The sequence below is a fragment of the Lemur catta genome, chromosome 9, assembly GCF_020740605.2.
Source record: "Lemur catta isolate mLemCat1 chromosome 9, mLemCat1.pri, whole genome shotgun sequence".
Taxonomy (NCBI): domain Eukaryota; kingdom Metazoa; phylum Chordata; class Mammalia; order Primates; family Lemuridae; genus Lemur; species Lemur catta.
Window position 1 is genome coordinate 92703836 of NC_059136.1, and position 13113 is coordinate 92716948.

At 38.9% G+C, this 13113-nt stretch overlaps 1 protein-coding gene across 10 annotated transcripts in view; it reads right to left on the reverse strand.

Annotated features, from left to right (window-relative positions):
• The window catches only part of FAM110B (family with sequence similarity 110 member B), a 137173-nt gene that overhangs the window by 99452 nt on the left and 24608 nt on the right, over positions 1-13113 (reverse strand). For 8 of the 10 annotated variants that reach the window (XR_006737156.1, XR_006737155.1, XR_006737157.1 and 5 more), the window contains exon 2: positions 752-837. The exons of 1 other annotated variant lie outside the window; for it this stretch is intronic. The gene's annotated coding sequence lies outside the window, so the exon portion shown is untranslated. The remainder of the gene's footprint in view (positions 1-751; positions 838-13113) is intronic. One more of the 10 variants, XM_045560625.1, reaches the window with a different exon arrangement.

Sequence of the window (13113 nt, forward strand, 5' to 3'; positions counted from 1 at the left end):
GTGCGTGAAGGGGAAAACAATTAAGGAATGTGTACCCAGATCTAACCAGTATTTTCTCTGGGGAGTGGCTTTAGAGTAGATAGTTGCATTCCATGTCACACCTGCGTTACGCTTTTTTTTTTTTTGCAATATGCGTATTATGTTAATGATTGGAAAATAATATACTAGGTCTCAGGTTCAGTAAGAATGTTCACACACTCACTAGCTGGGGAATTAGTACACTGCTGCTTCTTTACCTACCCCTATGAGTGATTCTAACAGTCCAAATTCAGGAGGTTAAATATCCACAGGGTGTTCAGGAATCTCAGAAAAAGTCACTGCATGCAAACACCTGGGCGAGTGCAGAGAGGGCTGGGAGAAGAGTCCACATTTCAGGGCCACCGGAGGGTGTGAGGATGGGGGCAGGTGCCAGAACCAGCCTCTGAGGCAACCAATGGCACAACACCTGGGCACCCGCGGCAGGCACGGGCTGGCGGCAGCCACTTCCACAGAGGTGGCGTCTGTCGTTCCTGCAGGGAAAGTGTGTGTGTTCAGAACAGTGGCCAGCACAGGACACCCTCCAGAAAGGTTTGCCGAATGACTATATAAGAAGGATGGAGGGAGGGAGCAGAGAATGGAGGTAAATAAGAATGGAAAAGATAGGGAAAAATGAAGAATACCTAAATTCCATTCAACATATGAAGGGTTATACTTAATTTATGGTCAGAGGTTTATACATGAATTTAATAATATATTTTTTAAATGTAATTACCTTTTATTTCCTTTTCAGGACTTACTGAGTCTTAGTGGCTTCCAATTCAAGATTCAACAGGAACAGGAATGGTGCTCTGGGAATTTCTAAAATGGAAAAAGAAACAGACTAAAACTTATGCTGGAGAACTATTCACAATAGCAAAGGTATGGAATCAACCTAAGTGTCCATCAATGGGTGGCTGGATAAAGAAAATGTGACTTTTCCAACAACAGGGATAGAAATGGAGACCACTATCTTACGTGAAACAAGCCAAACACAGACAAACACTGTATGTTCTCACACCTAAGTGGATGCTAAAAAGTGTATACACAAGGACTTAAGAGAGTGGGACGATACACAATGGAGACTGGGAAGGGTGGGGAGTGGGGGGGGTGGGTGATGATAAATAATGTAATGGATACAATGTATGTTATTCCAAGGATGGATCCCCTAAAAGCCCTGAGTTCACCACTTTGCAATCTACACATGTAACAAAATTGTACTTTCACCCCACAAATTTATACAAATAAAAAAATTTATGCCGAGAATAAAAGTGATTAAAAAGCATCAATTAAAAAAACCTGATTTTCACATAATAACAGACATTATGTTTCCTAATATACCTAGGGGAAAGTTGGCTTCAAAGCCCTTTTCTAATTTAGCTTCCCTGGCAAACTTTAAACTGATTCCAGGGGAAAATGAAAATCAACCATAAGGTGGCTTTTGTGTGAGTATGCAACAGAAAATAAATCAGAGGAGAGCCTGTGTGTTGCCATTAGCCTGGAGAACCCCAGCTTTGCAGAGCTTCAAAATCCACATGTCAGGACAGGACTTGTCAATCACACAGGAAATGATGGAACCTCCTCACAAACCACTGCAAAACTGGGGAAGAAAACAGATACATTGCACTTCAGAAACTCTGTTAATGTTTGCAAGGGAAGAAGATTATCACAAGATAGATATTGTAGCACATCCTGGCCTCCAAATGCAGCTCCCACCCGAACTCACAAACAAGAACACACTCCTGTCTATCCTGGGGCTTCTTTTTTCCTGGATTGAGGACAGATCTTGAAGGCTACACTGACCCAAATTTCGAGTATACAATATTTCATTTTCAGGAAGAAAAAAAAATTAATTATCTACTGGGCCCAGACACAACATGACTCCTTTTTACAAAAGGGGAAAGAAAATGAGGCTGTTTGAGGAAAACTGCTTCCCCATGTCTGCTGCACATGTAACTACTTTTACTGTCTTTGAAGATACTGGATGAATCATGAAAGTGATTGTTACTCAGATACCAGGCAACTCAAAAGAAAGCACTGTTTTCTCCTCCATCATTTGCTTTTGTCAGATACCATCAGTCCAAATGACTGCATCTTTGTTTACTCGAAAGTGGGAGCCAGCAGGCAGGGAAGGACAATGTTCTGACTGCAACAGGTATCTCCTTTCTTGAGATTTACTGTATATTGTGCACGGTTACAGCACTAAGCAATGGGAAAATATTTTAAGGAGGCACTTGGGAGTCCCACAAATAACGGCTAAAAACCACTTCATTAAGGTCTATGCCAGCTTCCCGACCATTATCATCTCCTTTCTGGAGCAATGTGTAATGAACAATAAGCTATACGTTTATTAGTGATGCAGCAAATCGTGACCTAGATTTTGTACAGCATCAAAAAATATATATATAAAAAGAAAGCCTAGAAGTATCTATTTAAATAACAACTAAGATTGATTCTTCCCACTCTCACTTTCAGAACTTTCAAAACGGCCTACTTCCTTCTCCTCTCCCATTACCTAATAATGTTCAACAAGAGCATAAAGTAAAAATTAGTATTAGATTAAAATAGAAATAGAGACTCCAATTTCCGTGACTCCTTTTCATTGCTTTAGCATCTGTAATTTAAGATTTTATTTGCCTGCTGAAACATATGGGATTCTAGGAATTCAAATTAATAAAATGACATACCTTTCATATTATGAGAAATTTCTATCTAAAATGTTTGGACCCAATTTAAATTTATTGTAACCCATAACAAAATAAAAAGGTTTTGTATTTTACTATTTTGCAACCAGTTTTTGCTTTGCCCAAAAATTGTACTAAAAATTGTTTTTCATTTTTATGATTATTTTTGCCTTTTCCTTCTCACATTTTTGAAGACAGAAAATAACAAACAGCTGAACCCTTTGTATAATGATTCAGAGATAGAAAAGACACACAATTATAACTGAGATAAGAAGTAACTGCACATATGCAAAACTTCAAAACTGGATTTATCTTCAAAGTTGCCACGTGAATCAAAACCATCCTAATAAATGTAATTCACAGCACAGACGCTTGAGACTTAGGGATCTTATGGTCATCTGTCTGAGCTGACTCATTTCACAGATGAGGAAATGAAAACACAGAGTAATTAAGTGACCATTTCAAAGTCACAGAGCTAAGCCAGCCCTAGATCCCAGATTTCCTACATCAAAATCCAGCATTCCATTAGATCATAACCCATCTTTAATTTCCATAAATATCCTCTTAAAAGCTTAAAATTTCATTTATTTTGGTGTAAAACAAAAGAAAAATATTCTACACAGCATGATCACCACTTAATGAGCTAACTCAACTTTCTGTCAATACAAACCAGTTCTCAAAGTTATCACATTCTGCCTTTTGCCCCACTGATAAATGTAGATTAAACCATGAATGCCCGTGAGAAATCTGAAATGAAATTTGGGTTACTCTTAGGTTGTCTAACCTAGATACATCTACTCTAAAAATACAATTTCCCTCTCTTATTCATAGTTAAGTCATAATCACAGGTTTGCTACAACCCATTTTCAAGTAGATTTATAAAATCTATCAAGCAAAATATAGGTATTCGATAGTCAAAGCTTCGATAAACAGTTTTTAAAGTAAGAATTTCAAAATGATTTTGTATTAGACCCATCAGTTCAGACAGAACTTGTATTCTCTAAGCCTCTGGAATCACTGAAGAGCACTCAGTTTACCCGGCGCAGCAGCTTATTTTATTCTCATCAATGGTCCTTTGCTGACTCCCCCATTGCTGGTGCTGCGTGGGGCACAGGAACCGGGAAGCAGAGATGGTGGCCCTGCCTCTGGCAGGCTGACAACTGAGGGCATCACTGAAGGCCTCCCCAGTAGCACTGGAGTCCCAGATTCTACAGGATGAGTGTGCGCCTGTGAGTGTGTGTTTAGAGGCTTAGTTAGTAAATCCACCTGTGGTTGGAAGGAATGTGCATTGATAGGCGCAGCTGTAGTAAAGAGTAGATGCAAGGAATTAAGGAAAGATACATGAAGACGTGCCACTAGATAATGGAAGAACTCCTCTACACATGCCCAAGAGTGGGAAAAAAAAAAAAAAACAACAGGTCAGGGAAAAAAACATCCACTGAGAGGAATTCCTTTCTTGAAACTATGAAAGCAACAAATTACTTTCCTTATATTTCTTCTAAAAACTCAGTAATGGTATTGAAACTCAGTGCCAAATAACCATACTAAGGAGGAAAAGGGCCAAGGTTTCAATACGCATTTTCAACAAAAAAATAAATAAACAAATGCCAAGTAAGCAGAGGAAGAGATGTTCAACATAATTAATCAGGTAAATGCAAAATAAAGCCTTAATGAGATGTCATTACGTACAAACTAGAATGGCTAAATTTTCAAAGGCTTGAAAATGCTAAGTGTTTACAAGGATATTAAGCAACTGAGATTCTCATACAATGATGGTGGGAAATTTGAAAAATAACTGGAGTTTCTCATAAAGCTAAGCACTTACCATATGACCCAGCAATTCCACTCCTAGATATAAACCCAAGAGAAATTTAAACACACAGATTGCACACAAAGACTTGAACAAGCATGCTCGTAGCAAGCAGCCTTATTCATGATAGCCCTAAACTTGAAAGAACCCAAACGTCATCAACTAACTGGTCAATGGATAAACAAACTGGTATATCACACATAGGTATACTACTCAATGATAAAAAGGAAAGAATTACTAATACGAACAGCAACAAAATGAATTTCAAGAGCATTGTACTGTGGGAAACAAGCCAAACACAAAAAACTAAATGTATGGTCCCATTTATATGAAATTGTAGAGAAAGAAAAACTACAATAGAAAGCAGATGAAGCTGGTTAGAAGGCAGTGAGTTATCTCACTTGATTGTTCACAGTTACGGACTGAACTCCTTGTTCTACTACTTTCCCCCTTCTCACTATAGCACTTGACTAAAAAAAAGAAAGAAAAGAAAAGAAAAAAGAAGCAGATTAATGGTTGCCAGGGGTCAGGGTGTGGGGGGAAGGGACTGGCTGCAAGGAGGCAGGAGAGAGCATGCAGGGGTGGCTGATAGGTATCATATATCTGTATCATAGCCATAGCAGTAGGTACAGGACTGTGCATATTTGTGAAAATACACTGAACTGTACATTTAAAATCAGCAAATTTAATTGTACATACATTGTATCTCACAAAAGTGACTTAAAAAAAATAAAAACTAAAAAACCTCAGTGCCACCCTCATTTAACCTGAAAATTCATTAACTTAATAAGACCTGAAACACCTTCGGTGGATGGTCCTCAACATCTCCAAATACTTAGTTAAGGATTATAGCAATCAATGATGGCTAACTATCTGGAGACCATCCAAAAAGAAAAATCAACAGCCAATAATACTGCTTATGGGGAAAATAAATTATCCCATCGTTCTACAACTTCTAATAACTTGTGGTCTTATAGAAGATTTTCAGAAAGCAGCCTAAGAATATTTAATCTCTGATAAACCTCTTCCATGTAAAAGGATAAACTTCCTAAAACTCTTGATAACCCATGGAGGGTAACATACAAGAAGGGAGAAGACTTACCAAGAAATGTGTAGGAAAAAAACCAACAAATGTGGAAACTTGAAGAAACGTGGGCCAGATTACAAATCAACTCTACAAGTACTCTTAAAAACACTGGGATACACTAAGTGGGAAACATTTCTGAAGCGCCCACAAGGCTTTGTCCTTGAGTCTCCTGGACATGCTTATCTACAGTGTAAACAAAGATATAATAAAAGCTTATCAAAGTTACAGGTGATTTAAGGTTGAAAATCGCTAAAATGTTATACAACAGAATCATGATTCTGAATATGCTAAATTGGCAAAACTGTATAGTATTAATATCAAATTTAGGTCAAAAAAATAATCAAACTGCATTCATTCAACAAACATTTCCTGAGAGGCTACCATGTGTTGGTCACTACACTAGATGGAAAAAAACATTAAGTAAAAAAGAGTCCTTGCCCTTACAAAGTACAGCATCCAAAAAAATGTCAGTAATGCATTCCATAATAGAAGTTATAAACAAATTTATAGGAAAAAGATACCTACAAGTTTGAGTTTATCACTTAATTTGGCATAAATACCAATGAAATTATGGGCTAACCTATCAGAAGTACTGAGTTCAGTACAAATGGCATCAAGTACTGCTCTCCTTTCAATTGGTCAATCTGTTATCTGTTATCGGCCTCTGAGTAGAGGTTTTTCCAAGTTCTTGGTGTTCGTTGGGAAAAGAATTTCAGGACACACCACATTAACCAAGCAAGCAACAGCTTTTTATTGAAAGCAAAAGTACACTGTCAGGGAGGAGAACCTGCAGGCTCAGAAGAGAGAAGCTGTACTGAGAGGAAGTGGTTTTAGATCTTTTGAAGTCTTACTAATTCAGGGGAGGAATATTCAAGACCAAAGGGTTGGCTTTTACTAAGAATCTGGGTGGTAACTCCTAGAATTGGATTCCCTCTCATTGGACTCCCTCTCATATATTAAATGGTTGTTTCGGAAATGTAACGGTGATTTCAAGGGCTGAGAAATTTTAAAACCGCAATGTAAATGATATTGTAATTAGTGAAGGTTCATGTAAGGTGGCAGAGACAGCTGACAAGCCAGTCGAAGCTGAATTCTTGCCTGTGGTTATAAGCCCCTCTGGTTAATTTCTGCTTAAGAGCTGTTTATTTTAACACCTGCACCCAAACTTCAAGTCCCTGCAACCAGTCTCAGCCTTGTCTCTTAGTCTCCTACTCTGACAAACCCATACAGGGGAGAGGCTAAGGCTCTATCATGCTCTGGTTGTACTCATTATAAGCCGCCTTCTAAAGCTCAGCTTAAGGTGCCTAGACCTTTTATAATGGTGCAAACCCTCCACTGCTAGATTCCTAGAACGATACATGAGTCTGCAATGACTCTGCACCTCCTTTACAATCCAACTTATGAGAATGTTGAGGACAACCAGATCTCAACAGCCTTGGGCATGGGCAGATAGCAAGGGACCCAGTAATATTTAAATCAACAAGGGAAGTGCCTGGGAGTCAGGGTAGAAGGTAGGCTGGCATGTGGAGAAGGGGCATCATTCTGAGTAGCAGAAGCTACAGAGGTAATGATAAGCGCACGGCTCACGGTAGGTGCATTTCCTGCAACTGAACAATCTCAAACTTGAGTGGACTGCCCCATAAGGTAGGAAGACCTGGCAGCAGCTACAAATTTAGAAATACTCTAATCTTAATCTTAATGGGTCATCACCATCACCTCCCAACCCGTCTCCCAACAACAGCTTTTCAGCAAAATTGATCTTTCTCACGCCCAGCTGCGGCCACACCCTCCTTCCCCTGACACCTACACTCCTCCGTCACCCCTTCAGTGCTCCCCATCACCTGCAGGACCAAGGCCAAACACCTCTCAGAATGACAGACAAGTCCCCCTGTGGATAGAGCTGCATCTGCCAGCATCCCCCCATGTGCTGTGTCCCAGCTATTCAGGACCACCACAGGGCCCTCTCCTCAGGCCAGGCTTTTTCTTGCCCCCACACCGTGCACATACCATTCACTGCCTGAAATACTGCTCGTGTCTCCCAGTGTGAGTCTGGAGACTTCGACCCATGCATCCCAAGCTCAGACGATCCTGCCTTTGAGAAGCATCCCCTTGCCCTCTCCAAGCTCTGATCTCTTTCTCCTCTGCATGCCTCTCCATGAACCTTGCTCATCTCCATGAAAACATTCATCCCAGATGTAAAGATTAGTTATAGCTGTGCCTCCCCACTAAACCACAAACCCCTGCCTGGTTTTCTTAATCCCTAGGACTCAGCCCAGGAAGTAACACTTCATAGACATTTTTGAATGAGTCAGGGATTCCCAGATAGTAGTTAGCCATGTTGCTTCCATCCTGTCTGAACTTACACCCATCAGCAGAGTATCAACTTGGTTGCACATCAGGGACAGAGTAAGCCCCGGCAGATACCGGCAGATACCACTATCTCGAGGCTACAGAAGATATCAATACAAGGGGGCAACTCTATAAAGCATTCAGGCTATCTGAAGTTGGGATACAGTATAGGAACCAGAATGATGACCTAATGGACATTAGGGCATTCTGAAGTCAGCTGAGTTCCAATCCTGCCTCCATTGCACTACGTGACTTGAGTAACTAACTTAACCTCTCAAAGACCCAGTTTCCTGGTCTGTAAAATGAAGATAGATAATCACATCCCTTACCTCCAAGGATGATTGTGAGGATCCAATGACAGTGTATTATACAGGAGTCAGCAAAGGAACCAGCACATGGCGAACACACACTAGGTGTTGGCTGACTTTTCAGGAGCAGCAGCAAGACAGAGCTAGGGTTAAGGCCTGGCCACTGTTGCTAGTAACGTGCCTTGGACAAGTCACGTCGGGCAATTCATTTTTTCAACAAATGGAAATAATACCTACTTTGGAGGAATATGTGTCAAAATAATATATGTAAAGATGCCAAGCACATAGGAGTCAATTTATAAAGTTTCCTTTTATCCCCCTTTTTGGTTATGGGTCACTGATTTCCAAACAATCTGGAAAATTTCCTTTTCTTTCCCAAAAAGGCAGGCTTATTCAATTAGAGACATCTTCTTGAGGTTCAAACTAAAAAGACCATAATCACCTCTCTGTAATGCTCCTCACATGCTACAAAGACACCTTGAAAAGAGGCCTTTTATGTATTACAATAATTAATTTACTTTGCCTGCATTGGGACAGATCTCTACATTTATCTGGGTTTTACAAAAAAGGAAAAGCACACTAAAAAGTTTCATTAAGTTCACTCAAATGTAGCCCATCACTTTTGCTCATCAATTCTCTATAAACAGTGACATTTAGCAGACCCACATATGGTCAAAGAAATGTTATGTCCAAGACAATTTCTGTAAAATAGCATGATGAGAAAACCTTTAAATGCTTACTACAATGTCAGCATCACAAAATTTGTTAAGGATAAATATACCTGGTTGCAAATTAAGAAAAAATACACCTGGCTGCAAAGAATACATTTTTTAAAAAGAGTGCTACACATCTCAAATGCTAATTTTTAACACTCCTAAACATGGTACTCAGACACATAACTTATGACACAAGTACATGATTTTAATACTAGCACATTAACTGGATGTGATCCAGTGAAAAATGTGGTCATTTTCCAGGGTTTCAATGATTGTGAGTCAGTAGCTAGAACTCTTAACTCATTTAGAAAAGATTAATGAAATTACAAAACAAATATGCAGTTTATTAAGTTCCCAGCCCAAATGCCAGCAGCAGCTGGGTGAGATTGCTATTTAGATCCGGATATATGAATATAGACAAGAGTGACTTTGACATATTCTGTGGGACTACCATGCTACTCTAGGCAGAGAGAATACGGGAGCCGCCTTCCCTTAAAGATTTCTGAACTCGTACAACACCAGAGATTTCCTAAATCTAAAACAGACTGACAGATATTTACTTTTTGGCCAGCCCAGTTCTTCCAAAGTCATTGTACTTCTTTGCCCAGCAGAAACTGTTGCAAAGAACACATATTTTGTAGTTATTCAAATTTTTACATGCAAAATCTCTTACTAACTTACATTATGGAAAATAATTCTTTAGAGAAAAAACACAGGTGTAAGGAACTCACAACAACCTAAGGCAGAAAACATCTATCTTATGTAGAGGCTGATTATTTTCAATTATTATTTTTAAATGACTATTGAATTAGTCACTGTGTTTGAAAAATACAAATAAAAATTATGTAATGTTATTTATGTAACCTAGGATATCATGTCAAGAAATTATGTCAACAAATTTCTGGTTTTTGCTGATTATAAACTGATAATTTTCCATCCTTCCAAAGCATCTCCAAATACCAAATATGAGAGAGCTTTGATGAAATTCAAGTGTTCCTTTTCTTTTTATTTTCCTTAAAAAATGGGTCTCCATGATATATTCAACAGCGGATTGGGGACTCTCAGTCTCACATAAGTTATCTGAAAGACATGCACTTAGGCTCATCACCCGTGAGAGCAGGGCTTTCCCACGTGGTTTTTCAGCTCCTCGAGAGACCGGTAACTCTCTAACAACCCCTGGGCTCAGGCTCTCTTGTCTAGGTTAGGAGTATAACTAGAGACCTCTTCAAGTGCTTTCCAGAGCAGGTGGCAATAATTTCAGGCCAAAGAATCTCTGCTTTTGGCTTTCCCTTAAAAAAGCTATTCATCTCATTATAATAAGCAAGTGTAGAACAATGCCAACATCAACAGTGGTATTTTCTGCTATCCTACAAAAATTAAGCATAATGTTAGTAAAATGTAATATAATCTCCTGAGCACTTTTTTTTAAGGCTTAAACATAAATTTTGAGACATGTTTTATATTATTACATTTTTTTACATCGTGGTAAGATGCATATAATGTAAAATTTACCATCTTAACCTTATGCGAGTGTCTAGTTCAGTAGTAGTAAGTACAACCACAGTGTTGTACAACCATCACCACCATCCATCTCTAGAACCCCTTCCATCTTCCAGAACTACTCCTCATTCTTCCCTTCCCCTCCCCGGGAACGACTATTCTGCTTTCCCTCACCATTGACTACTCTTACTTCGTGTAAGTGGAATCATGCAGTATTTGTCCTTTTGTGACTAGCTTATTTCACTTAGCATAATGCCCTCACAGTTCATCCGAGGTGTATGCATTGTGTGTCTGCTGGGCACATACTTACTTCTCATGTCAGGGGACATTTAGAATAGAAACACAGAGCCAGGTGCTTCTCACCAGTAAAACCCTTGTGAATGGACGGGCTAAACATAAGCCATCGAGTTTGTGAAACCGAGAGCCTGACTGCACTAGTGCAGCCGCAGCACAGAACGCTGCCCACGGCTCTCAACGCTGGCCTTCCCGCAAGTGCAGTGCCTGAGCCAGGCCACACCGTATGTCTGTAAAATAAATCAGGGTGAGGTTTTACTGAGGACTGAACTTTCCATACTTAAATGCCTGCTATACGCTGCCTTTAAAACTTCAGGGAAATTAATATCAATGTAAATGACTGGCCAAGAAAGATTTACATTAAGAGTAAATTTTAAATTAATGCCTCCATTACAATGAAGGCAATTTTGCTATTTGAACAGTAACAGTAAAGTGCATGATAAAAAATACAACTTGCTCCATAAAATATAGATAGCATTCATTATAGGTCTTGGGTAGCATTTTTGGTTGCTTTATGTAAGCCTTACCTCACCAAAGAAATTATATGTTTCACAAACACATTCTTTGAATTCTTTTATGTCCATCTCTCAAATCAAAGTCTCTCAAATTCTCTTTTGCTCCACTTTCACATCAATACCCACAATAAATCAGGTATTGGGTAAAATACTTTAGTTGATCAACAAGTGCTTGGACAAGGCCATATTTACAGCTCAGTGGTGAAAGGTATATACATTTTGCAGTTGACCCCAAATTGGAATCTCAGTTCTATTCAGGGTTGTTCTGAATATTAAATGACAATACATATAACCCCATCGACATGGTACCTGAGACAAGTCAATAATCAATTACATTTCAACAATTAGTAGTAGTAATAATTTGAATCAATTCTATGTATATGTCTTTAACTTTTCATGTTTTCTGACTCACACATGATTGGGTAGTTTCATGACTAAAGAGTGTTTCAGGTCAAGCCCTAAAGAACAAAGCTTGGGTTTGTTTTTTATTCCCTTTCAGATATCCTATTTGGTTAGCAGGTTATCAGTAACCAGTGGTGGCTTCTTAGACTAGCACCAATATAACAGACTTTATAGTTGAATAAAAGAAAAATTAGAAGAATGTCACTTAAAACATTCAACTGGGCATAGACCCTTGGCCAGTGCCTCTCACTGGTCAAACCCAACAAGGATCAAGGGGACGAGAGAACTCAGGCCCGCTGACACCTTCATACTTTGGGCACTTGCTTTAAAAGCCCCTATGAGACTTCTGTGTCTAGTTAGGATGAGCAGCACATGAAGAGCCTTTGATCCCATGGTAATAAAAAATTTCACCCAGACAAAATAAAAACATACTTTTCTGCAAGTCTAGCAAAGAATAATAAATGCAAAGAAGTCTTGATGGCGCTAATATCAACAAGAAACAAGGCCCCTTCGTTGGTGAGCTGAAAGCCAGAAGCTTCCATATGACAGGACTGTGCCTAGTCTGGACGGGGGGGAACAAGCCGACAGACAGACTTGGCAGGAACGAGGAGACAGACAAGCCTTAGGCAGCCCTGTGAACCAGTAGCACAGACTGGAATCTGGAAGAACAAACAACAGAAAAGCAAATCACTTTTCCTAGTAAGTCTTCTCATTTACCCCCACGCCCTCCTCCAACTCCCTAAATTCAACAAAAAAGCAACAGAGGAGAGGTCAGAAGGCTGAGAGAAATCGCACAGCCCATATATTCTCAACATGCTTCAGCCTTTTATTCCAATGGGGAATCAAAAGATCGAAAACTGTAGTCCAACTTCCTCTCAGCTGAAATACTGACAAATGTTTTAAAAAATGAAAGGCCAATTAGGTGAACTCAATCTAATTAAAAGTGCAACTCAGTGTAAGTCTGAGGAAACTGAATGTGCAGCTTCTCCCCCAATCTCCATTAAGAAGAGCTTATACTCTCTAAAAATGAAGCAAACAATATATTCTCCCTCTCTCCTTCTCACTCTCTCTCTAAAAAAAAATATATATATATATATATTTGCCTCTGCTATTTTTACCTACAACACATGGAATACAATTTAAAAAATTATAAAACCTATAAATAGGAAAATATGATCCATAATTAAGAGTGAACACAGTCAATAAGAACAGAGTCACAGATGACTCACTTAATGAGATTAGCAGTTAAAGACTTTAAAACAACTACTACAAATATGTTAAAGAATATATATAAAAACAAGAATCCAAAGGGAGAAGAGATGCAATATTTTAGGATAGAAATGGAAATTCTAAAATAGAACTAAATAAAATCTAAGACTAAAAATATATTTGAAATAAGAAATTCATTGAACAGGATTGCTAATCAGATATTG